The following is a 24149-nucleotide window of genomic DNA, read 5'->3' as shown; positions in this document are numbered from 1 at the left end:
AATAAGAAAAATCTCAAATAAACAATATAACTTTACACCTAAAGGAACCAGAAAAAGAAGAGCAGTTGAAGCCCAAAGTTGGTAGAAGGCAGGAAGTAATAAATATCAGAGTGGAAGTAAATGAAATAGAGTATAAAAAGGCAATAAAAAAGATCAGTGAAACTAAGAGCTGGCTCTTTTGTTTTTTTAGAGAGGGAGGGGGGAGGGGCAGAGGAAAAGGGAGAGAGAGAATCCCAAGCAGGCTCTATGTCCAGTGTGAAGCCCAACACAGCGCTTGATCTTGCAAACCTGAGATCATGACCTGAGCTGAAATCAGGAGTTGGATGCTTAACTGACTGAGCCGCCTAGGTGCCCCAAGCTGGCTCTTTGAAAAGATAAACAAAATTGACAAACCTTTAGCTGGACTCACTAAGAAGTGAGGCTCAGATAAGTAAAATCAGAATGAAAGAAGAGAAGTTACAACTGATATCAAAGAAATACAAAGAATCAAAAGAGACTATGATGAACAATCGTACACCAACAAATTGGACAACCTAGAAGAAATGAATAAATTCCAGGAACATACCGTCTTCCAAGACTGAATCATGAAGAAACAGAAAATCTAAATAGACTGACTACTAGTTGAGAGATTGAATCAGTAATCAAAAATCTCCCAGCAAACAAAAGTCCAGGACCAGACGGCTTTACTGGTGAATTATATCAAACATTCAAAAAAGATTTAAAACGTATCCTTCTCAAGCTCTTCCAAAAAACTGAAGAGGAGGGAATGTTTCTGAACTCATTTCATGAAGCTAGCATTTCCCTGATACCAAAACCAGACAAGGACACCATAAGAAACGAAAATTATAAGCCATTATCCCCGATGAACAAATATACAAAAATCTTCAACAAAATATTAGCAAAATGAATTCAACAATACATTAAAGGGATCATACATCATGATCAAGTGGGATTTATTCCAGGGATGCAAGGATGGTTCAATATCAACAAACCAATGAACATTAAGAAAAGAACAGAAGAATTCATATGATCATCTCAATAGATGCAGAAAAAGCATTTGACAAAATTTAACATCCATTTGTGATAACTCTCAACAAAGTGGGTATAAACAGAACATACCTCAGGATAGTAAAGTCCCTTTATGACAAGCCTACAGCTAACATCAAACTCAATGGTGAAAAGCTTTTCTTCTAAGATCAGGAACAAAACAGGGGTTCCCACTCTCACCACTTTTATTCAACATAGTATTGGAAGTCCTCCTCAGAGCAATTAAGCAAGAAAAAGAAATAAAAGGCATCCAAATTGGAAAGTTAAAAGCAAAACCATCACTATTTGCAGACAACATGATTTTATATATAGAAAATCCTAAAGAGTCCACCAAAAAGTGTTAGAACTAGTAAGCAAGTTTGGTGAAGTTGCAGGGTACAAAATCGGTATACAAAAATCTTTTGCCGTTTTATACACTAATAATGAACTATCAGAAAGAGAAATTAAGAAAACAATCCCATTTATAATCGCATTAAAAAGAATAAAATACCTAGGAATAAATTTAACCAAGGAAGTGAAAAATCTGTACACTGAAAACTATAAGACAACTGATGAAAGACATTGAAGATGACACAACAAATTTAAAGATATTCCATGGTCATGGATTGGAAGAATTCATAGTAAAAATGTCCATACTACCCAAAGCAATGTACAGATTCGATGCAATCCCAGGCACAATTCCAATGAGATTTTTTTTCACAGAAATAGAAAAAAAACAACATTCTAAAATTTGTATGGAACCACGAAAGATCTGAAATAGCGAAAGCAATCTTGAGAAAGAAGAACAAAGCTGGAGGCATCACACTCCCTGATTTCAAACTATTTTACAAAGCTATAGTAATCAAAACAATATGGTATTGGCCTAAAAACAGACACATAGATCAGTGGAACAGACTAGAGAGTCCAGAGATAAACCTACATGTGTATGTGTGGTCAATTAATGACAAACAAGGCACGAATACACAATGGGTAAAGGATGCTCTCTTCAGCAAATGGTGTTGGGAAAACTGGAAAGCCACCAGCAAAAGAATGAAACTGGACCACTTTCTTGCACCATACACACAAATTAACTCAAAATAGATTAAAGATTTGGATGTAAGACCCCAATCACTCATTTTCATTTATTCGTATCTTATGTCCCCAAGACTGGGGAATCCCAGGTTAATTTTCTCCAGAGCACCATCCCTCATCCCTGACTGAGTTGTGGGTGGGAGCACAGTAGTGTGTATGGGGTGGGGGCAGTTGCTGGCCAAAAGGGGCAGGAAAGGGCACATGGAGGCCCCAGCAGCCCATGTTCAAGGTTTCGATCTTCTTCCCTGTCCAGGCCTGAGACTCACACCTGTCTTTCTGGGTCCTTGGTGCCTCAAAGGCTAACAGCAATGTGGGTTCTGGATGAAGACTCGCCACCTCTCATGCTCTTGCACTGTCACATGCAGCTAATTGCTAGATCTTTACCATTTTCCTTTCCGCTTTTCATCTTCCAAAAAACTGCCAAAATCTTTCATTTGCTGAAGTCTCCCCTTCTGATCTCTTAATTCCTTTCCTGTCATTTTAGTGAAGCCTCTGGATGTCAGAGGTTTGGTTAGGAGTCCCATGGGCCATGCTTTGAGCTTTTAGGTAGTTCTGCCTGCTGGGAGATCATCTTAGCATGTCTGTTTTGAGGGTTTCTCTTCCTGTAGTAATAAAAAAAAAAAATGATGCCCATCTTTCTGTTGACTACTGAAAGTCAGCCGGTAAAAAGGACTCTCTTCTGAACTCAGACCTTGGCCCCCATCCTGCCCTCAGCTCCTGTAGTCAGTTCTTAGCAAGAATCCTGTTAGGTCAGGTTAGAAGAATCCCCTCCGCTTGATTCTCCTCATGGTGATTTTCTATCCACTGACCCCCCCCCCCCCTTACTCTGTTCCTTGGCTATAAATCCCCACTCATCCTTCTCGCACTCCGGGTTGAGCACCATCTTTCTGCTCTACTCAACAGTCTTCAATAAAGTCTTCCTTATCATTTTACCAAGTGCCAGAATAATTTTTTTTTTCTCTAAGTCTGGCGATTGAGAAGCAGTGTTCAGTCAGGGACTGGAATAGGAACTGAAACAATGGTCTTTGCCTCATGAGCACTTTGCTTGACCTATGAAGCACAGGAGGTGATTTTCTAGGGCATGGTTTTTCCAACTGTGAATTGCAACCCATTAGTGTAGTGAAATCAGTTACTAAGTCACAACCAGCATTTCAAAAATGAAGTCAAGCTGAGTTGGCAAACACCACTGAGCACTGCCTGCAGTTGGGGGAGGTGCTGACTTGTGAAACCTTTGTTTCAGTTCATGTGCCTGTGGACTGGGTCAAGGTGTAAATATATTTCTTACCGTGGAAACTGGTAAAATCTGCCAGCCATCGGTTCTAGGAAATGGATTTGAGCTGTTTGCTTTGTTTTTCTAAGAACAGCACCACCAGTCAGACTGACAGTATCATCTATCTCTATCTTAGTCGGGATGGATTTGGTAAGGTAAGTTCTCAGCCAAGGAGTGCTAATATATCGATTTCTCAGTCTCTCTTTTACTATAACCTTTTTAGCATTCTCTTTTGGTTAAAGAGTTGTCTTAACTTTGTTCCGCTTAAGAAAGCCTGGATACATAAGAAGAACTTCCTTCTCATGAAGATGATAAGTAGATGGCCAGAGAAGGACACAAAGTCTGTATCAAACAGATTAAAAGGAACAACCAAACTGACCCCCCACATTTCTTTTTGGAATGAAACTAAGCCTTTGTGAATAATCTATATTTTAAATTATTAGCTCTTGGGAACCTAAGGAAGGAGTATCTGATTCAACTTTCTATACCTTCTGGTGGGTGGTAGGAATTGCACAGTAAGGGATTAGTGACAAGATTTAATGCTTAGAATCACAATATAAGTAAAACTAATTCTACAGAAGAATACACCATTGGAGGCTCCGTGGCTGGCATTTCTGTCCATTTCTGCTGTGCCTTTGGTGGTTGTGATTTGAACTGGTCCATACCCAGAACCTTCAGTTTTGTTGTATAGGGAGAGAACTCAACCACTGGATACCCTAGAGCTTTGGGAGAATGTAAACATGAGAGGTGGGTCACCGAAAGTTCAGGTGAGCCCTATCTGGAAGGTTAGCAAATCTAAAGTATCTTTTGGAAACCCTGAGACAGGGCTTTATGATTGGTGAAGAAATGAGGATTCACAATTAACTTGGTTATCTACCAAGAGCTTAAAGTATTTGATTTTGCTACTTAACAGGAGAGTTTATTTTGGGGGGATTTGTATTAACCTCATCCTTTTGTTTAATGCTGACTAGTCATCTGGTGAACTTATATAGATAAAGAATCAGGGGCGCCTGGGTGGCTCAGTCAATTGAGCGTCCAACTCTTGATTTCGGCTGAGGTCATGATCTCAGGCTCATGGGATCCAGCCCTGAGTCAGTCTCCATGCTCAGCAGGGAGTCTTCTTGAGGATTCTCTCTCCCTCTCCTTCTGCCCCCCTCCCCTGCTCACACACACATACACACACACACTCTCTCTCAAAATAAATAAATAAATGAATGAATGAATGAATAAATGAATAAATAAATAATCTTTAAAAAAAATCAGATCTTGAAGGTGACTTGCTTCATCTGTGGTGAAAAAGCATATGAAGCCCGCCACTATAACCTGAAACACTTTACCTAGAAAAAAAACAACTAAACAAATAAAAAAAATCCAGGACATGGAACAAGCAAATTGAAGTATGAATTGGCCCAGTGGACTTATTTTTAACATACGAATGCTCCCTGCTTTCTAACTAGCCATCAAGTCCCTCGGTCCTTTCCATCTTTCCCTTTCTTCAACTGAATTAAATTTGGATGCTAAGGAAACCATGTGATAACTTCATTTTTGCCATTCTTCTGCTTGGTTAAAATGGTGGGAAAGACTCTTAAAAAGCTAGCTGCCAGGGGAAACATTCATCCATTGGAAGAAGCCAGTCTTGCTTTGTGGTTGCCCATTGTGTAAATGTCTACATTCTTTTTTTAATTGTTATTTAATTATTTATTATTCAGTATTTGTTTTGCAGCCAAAGCTCCCTGGAAGAGGAAATTCCTTTCCTACAGAGCTCTCCAGGAGAAGGAGAGAAAGATCTCAGTGCTCAGAGATTAGCTGGCATTGCTGGGGAGGCATGTGGTGATGATCATAATAGCAACAGTAATGACACACTGTTAATCTGCTCTCAGGCACAGTGCCACACAGTTGACCTGGATTGTTTCATTTAATCTACACAGCAACCACATGAGATAGGTGTTTTAGTTGTCTCCATTTTACAGATGAAGAAACTGAGGTAGAGTGAGGTTTAAACCCACTTGTCAAGGTTAGCGCCAGCTTTGAATTCTTGGCGGCCTGAGCTGGGGTGCTGGCTCTGTCCAACTTTGTGATGTTGTCTCCTCCTGAAGTTCTTACTGATCTGTTGTAAACAGCTCAGGGGTGTCTTTATGGCAAAGTTATAAACAAAGGAAAATGCAGATAGTCTTTTTTTTTTAAATCTTCAAAGAAAGCAGAAAAGTTAGAGGCAGAAACAGAAGTAAGAAAAAGGATTTAGATCAAGCAGTAAGTATTCAATAACTCAAGTTTAGAAAGGTACTAAGTGGTATGTGAGTTTTTTATTTCTTTAAATCTTCCTTTAAAAGACTTGCAGTGTCTCTCCTCTAATCATTAGACTTTGAGCATTTACTACATTTACGTTACCATTTATAATTCTTGTAATGGTTACGTGGTATCTGGTTGCACTTGCCCTCTCTTTTGTCAGAATATCTTGTGAGGCCAACCTGCACAACCTCACACCTGCCCATGCTTCTCCTCATGACAAGGACAGGGCTAAGGATGGAACTAACAGAAAGCCATCAGATGAAGGCCCACATCACCGCCTTGGTGATTGCCTTCAGTCTGGCCCTTCTCTTGGGCATTCTCTTCCTAATTATTTTTACTATATCTTTAATGGGCTACACCTTCATTCATTCAATGCTCCTGTGTTTGGTGGTCCCAGGTACTAAGGTGACTGCTCTTCAGATAGCCCCTGTTGGGTTCAGGGTCAAAGAAGAAGGGAAATGACTTTCTTTGTGGCAAGAGTGTTTCAGGGAAAGCTGACAGGAAACCCATTAGTCAAATTGTGGTTAGTGTCATGGACCTTAAACTTCACCAAATGAAGGGGCACTTTTTCTATCAGCCACTTTGTTTCAGCAGGGTAGGACAACTGTGTCCTGCTGTTTATTAGTCACGTGTCCTGCTGTTTATTATTCACATGTCCTGTATAACAAGACATGACACAGGTTAGGTTTTTTTTCTTTTTTTTTTTAATGATGAAAGGGATGAGTAAAAGAAAAGATAATTAAAGAGACAGGAATAGAGGCTTCAAGCAGAATTTTCCATCCCTAACATGAAGGAAGTTTTTCTAGGCCTAAACTTTTATAAACAAGAGAATGATGTTGTCTTCCTTCAGTATCAGAAACAATATTATTAGTTATGTGCTAGAAAAAAATCACACAATTTTACCATGTTTCCGGATCATGGGGCTGACGTTTCCCCACCCCCCTTCATTTTATTTTTAAAGTTCAAATTTGCTTCCACCACCTAAAGTGGCCCCCACTGCTGATATGGATAATGAGATTGTATCATTGGCTGTAAATTTCTTAGATTACGGGTTTCTTGCCCTCTCGTTTTTGAGTAGTTGGAATGTTTTGTTTAGTTGGGTTTTTCTGAGCCCCGGTAAAGTTGGTCTCTGGCAAATCTGCAGTCACTTCTGAAGAGGAAATGGAAGGCCTGTGTGAAGTTAGTTTGCTGGTAATGGGTGGCATACAAGACATGACACAAAAGATGGTTAGGGACCGGGAGGCTAGAAGGCAGGGGTGGGGTGAAATTACTGACAAGAGACACTATAGTCCTTTATAAAAAAGCATCTGAAGAATTTGTCTATTCATCATTTATCCAGCATCTGCTGTCTGGAGCAGTGATTCCAAATTCCCGACCCATTAGGAGCTGGAGCACCCTGTTGCTGTTTGCTTGAAAATATAATTTCCTTTCTCTCCCTCTTCTTAAAAATCATGCATGCATTAAAAGCAAACTAAAGTGAATCTGCATTTCTGTCCTCTTAAAATGCATTTTTAAAAAAAAGTATAAGGTCTAAAAAAAAATTTTCTCCTTGAAATAATTATAGTCCTCTCCAGGGAGTCATGAAACCATAACTTGTCTAGAGCAGCATACGTTTAGATTTTCATAATTACCTGGTGAGTCAGCACTGGCTGACGTCCCAGGAGTCTGTTCCTACTGTGGGGGAATACTTTTCCATTCCTGGGGGAGCTCCGGGGAGACACCCTCGATTCCTCCAGTCAGAGAGATCTGCACGGCTGTCTTCCTCACAGCCTTTTGCCCCCATTTCTGACTGCATCTCATACTCTCTTGTGGGCTATAAAATTTCTATATGACTTACCCCTCTTATTAGATTTTGCATTCTTTGCCAGAGGGTCTCTGCTTGCCTCCTCATGTTTATTAGTAAAACTTGAAGTTGCGTTTGGAGGGTTAGGTTCTTGCTTGTCATAACTAGAATCAGAGTGCCCCAGAACGGGAAAAAAGTTTTCAGTTTTGGATGTCTTAGAAAAGATGTGTGCTTTGAGATCACTTGAAGTGATTTCAAGATATGAGTAGATGTGAAATATTCATTGATGTGGGCATTCAGTAAACTCTTTAGAGGGACAGACTTAATTTCCTAAACTCTGAAAGAGAGCAATTTACCTAAGACAATGCATGTATTCAACAGGTCAACAAAGTGACCACTTGTTTCTTTCCAAAGAAACCTGTTTTGGACAGTGTGGCGAGTACTATTTGGAAAGAAGTAAAGATTTGGAACTGAGAGTTCTGGATAAATGGCTATTGTTGAGTGTGTTCTATAAACCAGCCCTGTAGGAAGAGGTCCAGATTGCCTGATCTAGCACTACCTCCTCCTGGTTATATAGGATATCCACAGTCCAAATACCAGGTTTGGAGCACGGCGGCATACCTACCCCTGACTTGTTAGCTCTTTCGGGGCTACAGCTGGGGATGAAGTTCAGAACAAAATGTAGATGCCTAGACTCACTGAAATGCATTCACGTCTTCCTAAAGTGACAGAATCTTGCTTATGCCTTTCTTTGCTTATTGCTTCAGGCCAGCATTTCCTTAAAGGACTCAGGACGCATGACTCTGAAAACAGTTAAATGTAAATTGAAGAGGGCCTTGGCAAAGATTTTGGATCTTTGCTCTATTTGCCTTGTTCTCTGTTCTTCCCTTGACACTCCTTTCTCTTCTTCCCACTCATCCTTTAGGCACTTAATAATTGATGGGCTGGTGGGTGGCTCATTCGGTTAAGCTGCTGCCTTTGGCTCAGGTCATGATCTCAGGGTCCTGGGATCTAGCCCCGCATCGGGGTCCCTGCTGAGTAGGGAGTCTGCTTCTCCCTCTGCCCCTCCCCCTGCTCCTGTGTGCTCTCTCACTCTCTCTCTCAAATAAATAAAAATAAAATCTTTAAAAAAAAATAATTGATGGGCTGTTGGGGCACCTGGGTGGCTCAGCTGGTTAAGCCTCTGCCTTTGGCTTAGGTCTTGATCCCAGAGTCCTGGGATTGAGCCCCGAGTCGGGCTCCCTGCTCAGTGGAGAGCCTACTTCTCCCTCTCTCTCCACTGCCTGTGCTTTCACTTGCTCGCTCGCTCTCTCTCTCAAATAAATAAAATCTTAAAAAAAATAATTGATGGGCTGTTAAGGTAATAATTGTTATCAGCAAGGATCATCAATAGATGCTAAACCATTGGGTGGAGGGTTGTTGGGGGACAAGATATTCACACATACCAACAGATCACTGCAGAGTCACCTACTAATTGCATAGAAGAAAGGTGCCTTTGACAACAGAGAGATCTGATGGTTACCACTTTACTCAAGGTGACCAAACTTGATGGAACCCTCATGGTGAGGCACCCTTCTGGAAGGATGCCCCATGAACTACACAACATCACCTACAAACTGTCCTTGCCCAAAGTGTTTGACCCAAATCTAATCAAGCCTCTACACCCATCCTTCAACTAACAGGAAATATAGGGGCTAGACCATGTACAAGTTAAATAGCAGTATGGTGAAACAATCAGCCAGACCAGAATATGGGAAATGTTATAAAACTGTGAGGGACTTTTGAAAAAAAAAAACAAACAAACAAAAAACACCAAAAGGAAAACAAAAACAAGGGGCGCCTGGGTGGCTCAGTCGTTAAGTGTTTGCCTTCGGCTCAGGTCATGATCCCAGGGTCCTGGGATCGGGCCCCGCATCGGACTCCCTGCTCCGCGGGAAGCCTGCTTCTCCCTCTCACACTCCCTCTGCTTGTGTTCCCTCTCTCGCTGTGTCTCTCTCTCTCAAATAAATAAATAAATAAAATCTTTTAAAAGAAAAACAAAAACAAAACAACAAAACCCCAATATTATGAATAAAAAGTGAGGGACCTGTTCTAGATGAAAGATTAAAAGAGTCTAAAGAGACCTAACCATCAGATGTGGTGTGTGTACCTTGATTAGATCCTGGCTCAAAACAATACCCAGAACAAAGAAGAATTTGATGATGAAGAACAGGAAAGGAGTGGCTATTTTAAGAGGCATTTTGGGAACAACGGGAGAAATTTGAATATGGACTGGGTATTAGACGATAAGAGGGAATTATTGTGAATTTTCTTAGATGCGATGCTCCATTGTGGCTCTTTGGAAGAATATCTTTATTTTTAGGAGATGGACACAGAAGCATTTAGGTGAAGTGTCACCATGCCCGACCCCTACATTCAAAGGGTTCTTCAAGAGCCTGAGCTTGTGATAGAATAGCAACCGTTGTCGAGTCTAGGTGGCTAGTGTGGGTATTTTCTGAGCCATTCTTCTAAATATTAGGGTTGTTGAAATTTTTTTTTTTAAAGTTGGGGAAAAATAAAAATGAAATGATGGGCTGCTTGGCGAGGCCGGGGCGGGAGATGTTTTTCTAATCTGTGTAAATTGAAGCCAGCACTGAAGAAAGAATTGGGTTAATGACTTTTAGTACTGGGGCGGTTGGGGAAGAGTGGGAAGGAATTTTCCTCACTGGCCACTTTCTGCTCCCCGAGTTAGTTGTTGTTTTCCCTACCTGGTGCTTGCTGGCACTTTCCATTCCCTTCTCTCTCTCAGAGCATCTTCCTGAACTCACCATGAGGCGTTGGCTGGTCAACTTCCTCCATTCTTCTCTTCTTCGTTAACTTGACCCCTTGTAACTTGTAACATCACACTCTCCCAGGATTCTTTTCATGTTTGGCCCACCCCAAAGCATTTTCTTCATCTGACCTGTGAGAGCCACAATCCTTTGCCCATGGTTCTCTTGCTTCTCAGAAGCCTCTTCTTACTCATTCTGGAAGTACTTTCAGGGGAATGTGCATTTTGATGAAACCTACTTGAGGGGATTTTCTGTCTTCAAGAGAAGGGGCACTGCATGGGTCATGAACAATTGTGGGTGTATATGTGTTTGGGGATGATGGTGACAGTGATTGAGAGGATCCATTTATCACCTTATGTACTTTGTATCAAAGGGTCTTTGTATCTAAAGTAAATGTTTGTTGAGGAAATGAACCTCTGGTAAGTGTTAGGTATTGACTGCTCCATCTTGCAGTCAGGGTTTATGGACCATTTTATCCATGTGTGCAATCCTGGAAGCCCAATATATTGTAGCAGGACCGTGATTTACGTTTAGGACCAAGTTTGTCTGGATCCTGGGATCAAGGTAATCGAGTCTGATCCTGTAGTCCATCGTATGTCTTTTAGGTTGGCAGAATTATCATTCAGTTCCAAGAATGAAGTAACAAACACAAAACTGGCAACTTCAATGTATAAGAGACAGAGAGTCCTGTCAGCATACCTGATTGCCTACCCACACTAGTGAAGATGAACTGCAAGCGGTCAGGCAAATACTAGAGGAATCTTGTGAAACAGGTCAAGGGGCTGCCTCTGTCTTCTGTGAAGAGGGAGCACGAAAGAGCAAAGGGAAAGTCAGTCAGTCCAAAGCATTATGTCATGAGACTTTGGTGTCTGGCTCTTTTTTTTTTTTTTTTCCATTCTTTGCTGTGATGGCGTGGTATTCACCTCATGTGAGTGCCTCCTGCTCTTCTACTCTTGGCCCAGTGGCCTTTGTAATGCTCAGCACGTGCAGCTTCCAACTTGCTCTGTGCTGGGGGGTGGTTAGAAATGCATGATTGGAACTTCAGGGTTAAGATGACAGAGTGAACCACACATTTATAATATATCCCCCACATTTACCAGATGAAAATAAAACATTGACCTACGAGAATCAGAGAGAGAAAGAGAGAAAAGTCAAATAAATAATAGTTAGACTTTTCCGTAGTATTGTTAGAAGCTAGAGGACAACGAAGCAATGCCTTTAAATATCTGAAAGAGAATGAATTCTGTTCTAGAATTCTATGTTCAAACTCTTAGTTGAATGTGTGGGAGAATAATAAAGACATCTTCTAGACATGTAAGGCTTAAAACATCGACCTCTTATGCTACTGAAGAAGCTACGGGAGGATTAGCGTCTCCAAAACAAGGAAGTAAAACAAGAACGAAGAAGACCCAGATTGCTGGAAAAGGGGAACAAGAGCATGAAAACGATGGAAGGGAATTTCATGATAGTGGTGAAAGAGGTCATGGGAACACAGCTGCACCCTAGGCATAGAATGTCATCAGTCTTGACCTGTTTTCAGAAGCCTCCAGAAAAGTTCAAGAGGAGATTAATAATATAACACCCGCTAGTCTGAAAGCATGCAGAGATTTAGTTGGTTGAGAGTTTGGGACATTAGTGTCTCCATTAGTGTTCTATTCTTTCTTAAGATGGATGTTATATAGCAGTAGAGCAGAGTCCCATCACTGCACTGAGAAGGAACCAGCTACGAATCCAGATGCTACCAAGTTCTGTGACCTTGCGCAAGCCACTTCTCTGTACAGCAGTCTCCTTGGTAGTAAAATGGATTATAGAATTGTTACAAGGGTTAATTAAACAGGATAATTCATGTGAAACTGGATGTCCATCACATTATTAAAAGTAACAACACTTAAATCAAAGTAGCTATAGATTTGATGGAGTATCTACAAGCAGATATAAATGTTTCTGTTTTTTTCCTCATCTGCGTGAGACAAAGTAAGATTCTAATCATCTAACTGTCTTGGCATATTGCTGCTCAGTGCTGTGATTGGGTATAGTCTCATTGTTTTATGTATGTACGTATGTATGTATGTATGTATGTATTTTTTTTTAGAGAGATTGAGAGCAAGGCAGGGGAGGGGCAGACAGAGAGGGAGAGAGAGAATCTTCAGCAGGTTCCTTGCCCAGCACAGAGTCTGATGTGGGGCTCGATCTCACGACCCTGAGATCATGACCTGAGCCAAAATCAAGAGTTGGACACTTAACAGACTGAGCCACTCAGGTGCCCCTGTAGTCTAATTATTTTAATTAAGTTCATTTTTTGGGGAAAAGAGAATGCTGAAGGATAAGATTTCAAAACTAGAAGTGCATGGACTCTTTAATTATTTTCCACAAACATTGAGAATCTGCTATATTTCAGACACTCTGATGGGCTCCAATAAGAAACACTTTTGTTTCTCTCTCTTTTTTTTTAAAGATTTTATTTATTTATTTGACAGAGAGAGACACAGCGAGAGCAGGAACACAAGCAGGGGGAGTGGAAGAGGGAGAAGCAGGCTTCCCACGGAGCAGGGAGCCCGATGTGGGACTCGATCCCAGGACCCTGGGATCATGACCTGAGCCGAAGGCAGACGCTCAACGACTGAGCCACCCAGGCGCCCCACTTTTGTTTCTCTTAAGGGGAACTCAGAGTTTAATGAAAAATGATTCTTTATAAAGAGACACACAGACAAATTGTGGCAGGGGGAATTTAAAAAAGAGGAAGACTTTTAGCAGTGTGTTTCTGTAAGTTCTAGAATGTACGCCTGGAAATTGTCAGAACTTGCTTCCTGAAGTTCTTCCTCAGAATAGGATCTATAGTTCTCTATTCACAAAGGATTAGAAGAATATGATATGTAGTGCTATACTTCCTTCACAGAATTCTAGAACTGGAGTTTAAAAAATTATAACAGGGAAAGTGCCAGGCAAGCAGCAGGTGCTCAACAAATTCTTAGAATAAGTAAACAGGAAGAGGAGTTGGAATTCACTTCATTTCCAAGTAAAGAGGGTGAGCCCCTGGGAAACCAGGTGACTAGTTGAAGGTCAAGCTTGGAGTGGACAGAAACCACTGGTATGTAATAGGAAGGAGAAGAAACCCCCCTCAGATTTACCCTGAAAAGAGAGAGAAAAAAATCTTCCATTCCCTTCCCTATAGTGATGGTTGGCAGGAAGAAATATCGAATCTTAACTAAGCATTTATCCTGAGGCATTTATTAACAAATATTTATGGAGTGCCAGGCACTGTTCCTGGTGTTTGTGCTACTTTTCCAGCAAAGCAGATGAAGAGTCCTGCTCTCATGTAGCTTCAGTCTAGCAGGGGGTGGCAGAGGGAGCTAGGATAATCAATAAACAATAGATATGGTGATAAGTATGTTAGAGCACATCATATAGCATGGTAGGAGTGATGGGTGCCATGGAAACAGAAAAAGCAGAGCAGGCATAATGGGTGCTTAGCCCAGACCCCTCTTCAGAGCCAAGGTGCATCCATCCGCCAGCTTCTGGGAGTATCAGCTGCCAATGGTCAGAGTTGCATCCTTGACCTGGAATTGCTCTCAGCCTCTGGGGATTTCCTCGCTCAATGTTATATCTCTCCCAGGGTGCAGCTCAGGAGAAATGCCTGGCTGACCTGGGGTTACAAAGACCCATTCCCTTCCTCACTTTGGAATATTCTGAGGGCTATTCCAGCTTGGGAGCTCCTTAGAGGGCTGGCTGAAGCCTCGGTGTCAGCCATGTTGGACGCCAGCATCCCTCTCTGCCTGACCCTGCCTTCCTACTTCCTTACAGCTGTGTGTTCCACGAGCACTCTTCAAGAATCCAGTCTCAGAGACTTGCTCCAGGAGACACAATCTAAGGTAGTAGGGTAAGAAGATCAGGAGTGGGAGAACAATGGGTTGTAATCTTAAACAGTATGGCCAAATCTCATTGGGAAAGGGCCATCTGAGCAAAACTTGATGTCATGAGAGCATTTTCCAACTTGTGGAAACATAACCATAGAATAAGAATTCTATTTTCCCCCTGGCAGCCCTAGGGATAAGGACTTGAGGCCCCCAGGGTAAGAAGACAGAGGGCAATGGTACCTGACAAAGGCAAGGACCCCAGCAGCCTGGTAAAGAGTCCTGGGCCGGGGAACAGGAAGTTGGCAATGATTTATAGGAAAAAGAGGTCTAATATCCACCATCAGGTTTCTTCCTGTGCTCTCATGCATGAAGCACAGATCCTCCAGGGATCCTAAATATTGGGAGGGTGCTGTCTCTGTGCAGTTTGCACGAGATGCTGGCTTGAGTATATTTGACTGTTCAAGAAAGAGAAACACCAAAGGCTGAAAGCGTGGGAACATTTGGGCTATGAAAGAAGCATGCATATTTAGGAGTGTTATATATTTAGAGAGATGACACATTTCTAGTAATCATAGAGAGTAAAATAAAAATATTTTTAAAGCAATGACAGTGAATAAGACTTTTAAGTGGAATTTAAAACATTGAGAAATAGTGTGAAACCTTTCGACCTTTCATTTCAACATTCAAACTCATTCTGATGAAAGCTCTTTATTAATGACAATTTTAGTGCCTGTGAATAGGATTTTACTCTATATATCTCAAACAAAACTCCTTTCATTACACCTGCCAGTTGGGCAATGCCCTCCACGGGGGAGGAGGAAGCTCCAGCCTGAGATCTGCCAAAGACAGCAGCACAGGCCTGGGGTGGAGATCTGATCACCCTGTGCCTGCAATGAAATGGAGAGGAGTTTGAGGAAGAGAAATATTGAGTTGAAGGAACAAAATGAACTGATCCTGTCCAGATTCTAACTCAACCATGGTTTTACTTGGCTGGTATTCTATGCCCAGAGAAGAAAACGAGAGGTCCCGTGCCTTCCCGAAATGGTCTCTTCCTAGGTGAGCTCTATTTTAAAAAGTAACCTTAAAAGAAAATCTCTTATCATAAAGACATATATGGATCGATGGAAAGGGTTTTGCAGGACAACCTCCTTAATGCTTTCACCCCAGTGCAGCTTTTTAAAAAATTGGGTTAAAATACACACAACATAAAATGTACCTTCTTTACCATTTTTAAATGTACAGGTCGGTGGCATTAAGTACATTCATATTGCTGTGCAACCATCGCCACCATCCATCCACAGAAATTTTTTTTTTTTTTTAAGTAGGCTCCACGCTCGAACTCACAACCCTGAGATCAAGACCTGAGCAGAGATCAGGAGTCAGACTTAACCGACTGAGCCACCCAGGCGTCCCCACAGAAATTTGTAATCATCCCAAACTGAAACCCAATCCCCATTAAACACTAACTCCCCATTTCCCCTCCCCCCCCACCCCTGGCCACCATTATTCTCCATTCAGTCTCTATGAACTTGGCTATTCTGGGTACCTCAAAGAAGTGGAATCCTACAATATTTGTCCTTCTGTGTCAGGATCTCCTTCTTTGGAAGGTTGAATGATACCCCATTGTATGTGTACGCCACATTTGGTTCATCCATTCATCTGTCGGTGGATACCTGGGTTGCTTCTACCTGTGGACTATTATGAATAATGCTGCTATGAACATGGGCATGTGAGTCCCAAGTGTGGTTCTGCTTTTACTTTCCCAGGCAAACTTAGAACTTGATAGAATTTGTGCATGGGCTTACTTTCTTTCTTTAGGCTAGAAAGACTTTAGTTGCTAGATGATAAATGGATAGATAGATAGATAGATAGATAGATGATAGATATACAAAAAAATAGTGAGAATGAGAGAGAGAGAGAGAGTACATGAGAGCGGGGAGGGTTAGAGGGAGAAGCAGGCCCCTCGCCGAGCAGGGAGCCTGATGTGGGACTCGATCCCAGGACTCCAGGATCATGACCTGAGCTGAAGGCAGTCGCTTAACCAACTGGGCCACCCAGGCGCCCAGCAATTTCTTTTCTGGCACAGGCTACGTTACTTCTCTGAATAAATAACTCCCACCTCTTCAAGACTTTTATGGATGTGAGGAATGACGAGGTACTGAGAGAATAAGTCATGGGAAGAGGGTGGCATGGCCATGGTAACCCAGGTTTGGGCTGTCATGGACCGACACCAAGAAATCAAATAAAGATATGCTGGTATTGCAAAAACACACCCAAGCAAGGAACTGTTTAAAAGTCAGAAAAGCCCAAAATTCCAGCTGTGTTTTCTTGACTACCTCAGGTCTCGGGCCTTCTATTTTTATTTATTTATTTTTAATTGAAGTATAGTTGATGTACAATATCATGTTAGTTTCTGGTGTACAACATAGCGATTCAACATTTATATATGTTACATAGTAATGCCCACCATAAATCTAGCTACCATCTGTCACCAGACAAAGTTGGTACAGTATTATTTACCATATTTCCTATGCTCAGTGTCGCATCTTGTGTCTTATTTATTTTATAATTGGAAGTTTGTACTTTTTTTTTAAAGATTTTATTTATTTATTTGAGAGAGAGAATGAGAGAGAGCACGAGAGGGAAGAGGGTCAGAGGGAGAAGCAGACTCCCTGCTGAGCAGGGAGCCCGATGTGGGACTCGATCCCAGGACTCCAGGATCATGACCTGAGCCGAAGGCAGTCGCTTAACCAACTGAGCCACCCAGGTGCCCGGAATTTTGTACTTTTGAATTTTCTTCCTCTATTTTACCCATCCCCTCTGGCAGCTACTAGATTGTTCTCTGTATCCATGAGTCTGTTTTGTTTGTTTTGTTTTTTAGATTCTTTAGATTCTATAAGTGAAATCATATGGTATTTGTGTATTTGTCTTTGTCTGTCTGATTTATTTCACTTAGCAAAATACCCTCTAGGTGCATCCATATGGTTGCAAATGGCAAGATTTCAGGGCTGAATAATATTTCGCTATCTATCGAGGGACATGTGTGTTGCTTCCATAGCTTGGCTATTGTAAATAATGCTGCAGTGAACACAGAGGTGCATATGGCCTTTCAAATTAGTGTTTTCATTTTCTTTGGATAAATATCCAAAGTGGATATTCCAGAAGTGGAATTGCTGGACTGTATGGTAGTTCTATTTTTAATTTTTTGAGGAACCTCCCTGCAGTTTTCCAGAGTGGCTGCACCAGTTTGCATTCCCACCAATGGTAAACGAGGGTTTCCTTTTCTCCACATCCTCACCAACACTTGTAATTTCTTGTCTTTTTCATAATAGTCATTCCGACAGGTGTGATTTGGTATCTCTCTGTGGTTTTTGATTTGCATTCCCTTGATGATGAGTGAGGTTGAGCATCTTACCATGTGTCTGTTGGCCATCTGGATGTCTTCTTTGGAGAAATGTCTGTTCAGATCCTCTGCCCATTTTTAAGTTGCTGTGTTAGTTTTTTTTGATATTGAATTGTGTGACTTCTTTATATATTTTGGCTATTAATCCCTCAGTTATATCATTTGCAAATATCTTCTCCCATCCAGTAGGTTCTCTTCTTGTTTGTTGATGGTTTCCTTTGTTGTGCAAAAGGTTTTAGTTTGACATAATCCCATGCATTTATTTTACTATTGTTGTCCTTGCCTGAGGAGGAAGACCCAAAAAAATATTGCTGAGACCAATGTCCAAGAGTTTACTACTTATGTTTTCTTCTAGGAGTTTCATGGTTTCTGGTCTTACATTTAAGCTTGTACTACATTTTGAGTTTATTTTTGTATATAGTGCAAGAAAGTGGTCCAATTTCATTCATTCTTCTGCATGTTGTTGTCCAGTTTCCTCAACATCGTTTATTGAAGTGACTGTCTTTTCTTGGGGCTGAGACTGTTAACTCATGATAAGACAATATGAATTAATTGGGAATAAGTATCCAAAGGGTCAACTTTGTCTGTTCTCTCCCATCTTACTGCATGATAATATATCTCAGATGGTTCATAGCAAGGCTTCATATAGGTCAGATGATGTGACAGAGAATATACCATTTCACAGCTCAGACCGCCCTGTTGACCCAACCAGCCATGTCTCAGATTAATGTCCCTGGCCAAAGAAGAGGACACTTAGCAGTTGTGAATGCTTAGGGCCTCTGGAGCTCAGGAATCAACTCCAGGACCCGGACTAACTCTGACCCTGGGCCAGATTAGGAGCTACATGACCCCTCATCTTTGCTTTTCCTTAACACATCTGCTCTCATTTCTCTTTCCAACTGCTTCCTTTGTTTACTCAACAATGCCACCAGCCTTGACTTTCCAACATTACCTCTCTCAGTCATAGAGTTCATCATTATCTGTCAGTTGCGTCTGCATTTCTCAGTTGAAAATTTTGAGGGAGACTCTGATTGACAAGCTTTAGACTCATTGCTCAATCCATGGCATCCAGTACCCTGAGTGGTGATGGGGGTAAGACAGGGAAGGTGGAGAGGATGGTGGGGGACAGAGTATGGTTTCTAAGGCTGCCCTTTTAGAGACTTCAGTGGGCAGCCAAGAAGGCAGGCCTAGAGCACTGATTGAAAGCAAATTGGATGAAAGGACAAATAGGTTGAAAATGGAGATGTCTTTCCCCTCAGCTCATGACCCTTGCCCTGTTTAGCTTCCATCCCTCCTTGTGCAATATGCGGCCCTCTAGACATGACTCATTCATTGGAGAGACTGTAAAACTTACACAGAAGTGAAGCATTGTGATTTTGCTGTTCTTTTATGGAAAGTCATTGGTTATATTAATTAATTAGCCAGTTAATTGACTCATCACCCTTCACATGTATACTGAATGTTGTCTATGTGCCAAACACTCTGTTTTGTCTCTCCACTTGATGTACAGAGGGTATTAGAGTCTGGACTACATGTAGCTTAAGGATAAGGCAAGAATCCCGACATTTGGTGAGATTTTTCCAATCTCCCGCACACTGTCAGGAGCTTTTCATGTATTATCTCATTTAATCTCCATGCAGCCTGAAGTATTAGGGATTATAATTTCCCTGATGTAAGGATTAAACCAAGACTGAAAAGGTAAATAATTGGGCCAGATTACCTGAGTAGTAAGTGGAATGACAGAGAATGACATCCTACGTGGTCTTTTGCAAAGTTTGTGCCTTTACCCTTACTTTAAACTGCCTCAGACAGAGCTATATCTTTCTCCCAGGCTTAATTCCTACACCAGTCAGGACTCTATAGCCCTTGACAAAGCCATGAACACAGGTAGGTGTGCAGGGAATACTTGATTGAAATACATGCTCTGTATAGGTAGATCTCCAACTCCCAGAAAGAAGGGTAATTTTAAAGTGAATTAAAAAAAAAATACTGTGCTATTTTAATGATTAAGACATCTTTGAAACATCTAATTTTATTTATGACCTGTTAGTCTAGGAAAAAATATAAAGCATGGATATGTGCCTGAACAAATCCCACAAACAATATTCTATCTCCAGAAAAAACTAGAGTTTACAATGGTTTAAAAAATCAAATCACTTATTTTAAACATTTTTTTAAAATTCTTTCAACTGGCCATAAATGGACATTATGGTAATTTCATTTTGGTTTTATAATGAAATATATCATTATCAGCTCCTTTAATCTTTAAAAAATTTTTAAAAAATATTTAATTTATTTTGAGAGAGAGAGAGACCGGGGGAGGGGCAGAAGGAAAAGGAGGGAGAGAATCGTAAGCAGACTCCCTGCTGAGTGTGGAGCCTGAAGCAGGGCTCTACCTCAGGACTCTGAGATCATGACCTGAGCTAAAACCAAGAGTGGGCTGCTTAACTGATTTAGCCCCTCAGGCACCCCAATCAGCTCCTTTATTCTTAAAGGAAATTACATTCTCCATGATATCCTCTTTCTGAACTTTTTTCTTTTTTTTAAAGATTTTATTTATTTGAGAGAGAGAGAGAGAGAGAGCTAGAGAGAGAGAGCACGAGCGGGAGAGAGGCAGAGGGAGAAGCAGACTCCCTGCTGAGCAGGAGTCCAATGTGGGCTCAATCCCAGGACTCCGGATCATGACCTGAGCCGAAGGCAGACGCTTAACCGACTGAGCCACCCAGGCGCTCTCTGAACTTTTTTCTAGTTCTAAGTTCCATCCATTTGCTCAAAACCATTTTCATACTCTCTCTCACATATGGAGATACACAGGACTTAAAAATAATTTAAGTAGTTTTTTTTTAATTTAAGAGTAAATTAGAATATTCAAAAAATTTTATCACTTCAGTTTCACTTTAATTAATAACATATAGACCCATAATGTTACTTAACCCCAAAGTAGTTATAAAATAACTATCTTGAAATTTCAATACAGTGACTGGAATGGACTTTGCAACCTGAAGGTATCAAGCTCTAAAACCAGCTCCCCAAAGGGCCTTTTTTGACTCAGCAGCACCACTTGGGCTCTGCCGCATTGCTCTGCCCTCTTCCTAGAAAATTCACGTGTGGCCTGTGGTCCCAGGGTATGCACTGCCTCACCCCATTCTCACCCCTGCACTGCACTTGATCTTGTAAGGGTCACCTAGTTGCCAAAATAGAGCTGGCTTCTCTCTACTAATTCCAAACTATCAGCAACATTGGATATAGTTGATAATTTCCTGTTTCTTTCTTTTTAAAAATTTTTTAAATTTAAATTCAATTAATTAACATATAGTGTATTATTAGTTTCAGAGGTAGAGTTCAGTGATTCATCAGTCTTATATAATACCCAGTGCTCATTAACATCACCCAGTTACCCTCACCCCCTCGCCTCCAGCAACCCTCAGTTCAGTTTGTTTCCTATGATTGAGTCTCTTATGGTTTGTCTCCCTCTCTGATTTCATCTTGTTTTATTTTTCCCTCCCTTCCCTTATGATCCTCTGTTTTGTTTCTTAAATTCCACATATAAGTGAGATCATAGGATAATTGTCTTTCTCAGATTGACTTATTTCGCTTAGCATAATACCTTCTAGTTCCATCCACATCGTTGTAAATGGTAAGATTTCATTTTTTTCTGATGGCTGAGTAGTATTCCAGTGTGTGTGTGTGTGTGTGTGTGTGTGTGTGTATAGTATTCCATTGTGTATATATATATTATATATATAATATATATATATACCACATCTTTATCCATTCATCTGTTGATGGATATCTCGGCTCTTTCCATAGTTTGGCTATTGTGGACATTGCTGCTATAAACATTGGGGTGCATGTGCCCTTTCTGATCACTACCTTTGTATCTTTGAGGTAAATATTCGGTAGTGCAATTGCTGGGTTATAGGATTCTCAACTTTTTGAGGAACCTCCATGCAGTTTTCCAGAGTGGCTGCCACAGCTTACCTTCCCACCAACAGTGTAGGCGGGCTCCCCTTTCTCCGCATCCTTGCCAACATCTGTTGTTTCCTGACTTGTTAATTTTAGCCATTCTGACTGGTGTGAGGTGGTATCTCATTGTGGTTTTGATTTGTATTTCCCTGAGGCCGAGTGATGTTGAGCATTTTTTCATGTGTCTGTTGGCCATCTCTATGTCTTCTTTGGAGAAATGTCAGTTCATGGCTTCTGCCCATTTCTTGATTGGATTATTTGTTCTTTGGGTATTGAATTTGATAAGTTCTTTATAGATTTTGGATACTAGCCCTTTATCTGATGTGTCATTTGCAAATATCTTCTCTCATTCTGTCAGTTATCTTTTGGTTTTGTCAACTGTTTGATAATTCCCTCTTCCTTAAAACAATTTTCTTTTCTCTTGGCTTTGGCACACCATACTCCCTTAGCTTTCCTTCCCCTCACTGGTCATCTCTTTTCTGGCTCTTTGTCTTGAGCCCAAACTCTAGTTCTCAGTCTTGGCATGTCTTTTTTTTTTTTTTTTTTTGGCATGTCTTCGCTTTTTACATGGTCTCTCTATGTCACTCCATCTTGACCCATTGCTTTAAATACCATCAACATTCAATGGCTCTCCCTGCCCTGACTCCACCCGAGAGCTGACTACCCACCTGACATCATCACTGGGAGAGATAAGAGGCATTTCAACCGCATAATGACCAAAACGCAACTCTCAGTTTTCCACCACAAGCCTGTTCCTCCATCACTTTTCTCAGCTCAGTAAGTAGTCCTAAAATTGATTCAGTTGTGAAGGCCAAAAATCTCAGATTCATATGAAATTCTTCTCTTTTTATTCAGCATCTCTGTACCCCCATTCCCAACCTGGTTTATCAGCAATACATGGCAGGTCTACCTGCAAAATATTTCCTGACCCAAGCTATCTCCGTGGTTGCCACCCTAGTCCATGTCACAACTTCTCGTCCTTGGCCCCCATAGTAACTGCTAACTGCTCTTTCTCAACTTCCACTCATGCACTTTCTGCTCAGCAGGACCTAGCTCCTGCCTATCTCTGCAAACTCACCTTCTAACCGCACTGCCCTTTGCCTCCTCACCCTCTGATCTGCCACCTGTTCCTTGACTGTGCTCACTCCACTCCGGTCCTGGCATTTTCACTGGGGCCTCTCGCTGTCTCTGCTGTCTCCTCCCCCACAACCCAGATGGAAGCAGAACTTCTGGTCCCTCTACCCCATAACTTTGTAAATTTTCTTAGGACATCACTCTATAAATATACCTTGTGTATTGACTTTTTAACTGGTATTTTGTCTTTTTCCTGCAGAGTGGAAGCTCAGGTGAAAATAGGAACTTACATATCTTTAGCTCTAGAATGTCCTTGTTCTTAGTTGTCTAAATAGCGATCGATTTTAGTTCCAAGACTATCACATATTCTTTGTCTTTTTCTATGCAAAATCTCCCCCTGTATTTGTAGTTATATAATAGCATTGCCTACTGCTCTTCACCTGACATAAATAAGTAGGCATTTTTTAACATGTTATTTGACCATATTCATAAGCAACATTTTAGTAATTGTGTAATACTGTATTTCACAGTTGTTTAGTTTATTTTTTAAATTTTTTTAAACTTGTTAAAGGTTTTATTTATTTATCTGAGAGAGAGAGAGCGAGAGAGAAGACGAGCAGGGGGAGGGGCAGGGGGAGAGGGAGAAACAGATTCCCCCTGAGCAGGGAGCCCCACTTTGTCCGAGGACCCTGAGATCATGACCTGAGCCAAAGGCAGATGCTTAACCGACTGAGTCACCCAGGCTCCCCTACTTTGGTTAATTTTAATGTTTCACTGTTTTCCTCATACTCCTGTGCGTGTGCATGTGCGCGTGCATGTGCATGTGTGTGCATGCGTGCGTCTGTATAGTTGTTTCATCTGTGCCTCTGGAGGTAAATCGATGGAGGTCCTTGATTACTATAGCATCCTTTCAGAGTGCTGAGTGCCCAGTCTGGCCTGAGTGGGAGAATAAGCCAGGTTCTAGAGTGTAATTAGCATTTGAATTAATGACCTGAGGATAAACAGGTGATTATCCCATTTAACAGCTGTTGAATGGTGTTAAAGAGACACTGTCTCGCAGCTTGGGCTGCAAATGTAGGATTTATTAACAATGATTAAGAAAAAAAAAGTAAAGAACTATTGTTTTTTTTTAAATCAATGAAAATAGGATTTCAAAAAATAAGTCTTTTCACAGTGCTTCAAACAAAACTAAGCTCAATTGATTCCAACTCCTAAATCAAGTTCCTTGTTTAAAAATGAATAGTGCAAATAATCACATTTCATAACTTCCTGCCTTTTGTCTGAATAGCTCAGAGTGATTTATAGATATTCTCACAATACCCCTTCAGTTAGGAAAGGAGCACTTAATAATAATGATCCAGTATCAGCATTTTGCCTATGGGGAAACTGAGTCAAAGACGGGCCCACAGACTTTCACAGGGTCATATTCAGAAGTAGAAGAGACAAGATTAGAACTCAAAGCTCCAGACTTGAAGCATTGGCTTCTAAAATAACTTTTTTCCCCCTTGGTGAAAACTGTATTGAGAGTTTTAGAGTTAGCAACAGGTGAGAACATTTTTATTGTACATGATGTTTATCTTGA

The 24149-nt window shown here is 41.0% G+C and overlaps 1 long non-coding RNA gene across 4 annotated transcripts in view; it reads left to right on the top strand.

The window, feature by feature from the left end:
- The first annotated feature begins 3289 nt into the window (after positions 1-3289).
- LOC118357215 overlaps positions 3290-24149 on the top strand; it is a 76020-nt gene continuing 55160 nt past the window's right edge. For all 4 annotated transcript variants that reach the window (XR_004820224.1, XR_004820222.1, XR_004820223.1 and 1 more), the window contains exon 1: positions 3290-3543. This is a non-coding gene — a long non-coding RNA (uncharacterized LOC118357215). The remainder of the gene's footprint in view (positions 3544-24149) is intronic.

Source organism: Zalophus californianus, chromosome 7 (assembly GCF_009762305.2).
Source record: "Zalophus californianus isolate mZalCal1 chromosome 7, mZalCal1.pri.v2, whole genome shotgun sequence".
NCBI classification, from domain to species: Eukaryota; Metazoa; Chordata; class Mammalia; order Carnivora; family Otariidae; genus Zalophus; species Zalophus californianus.
This window is presented reverse-complemented; position numbering and strand designations above follow the sequence as displayed.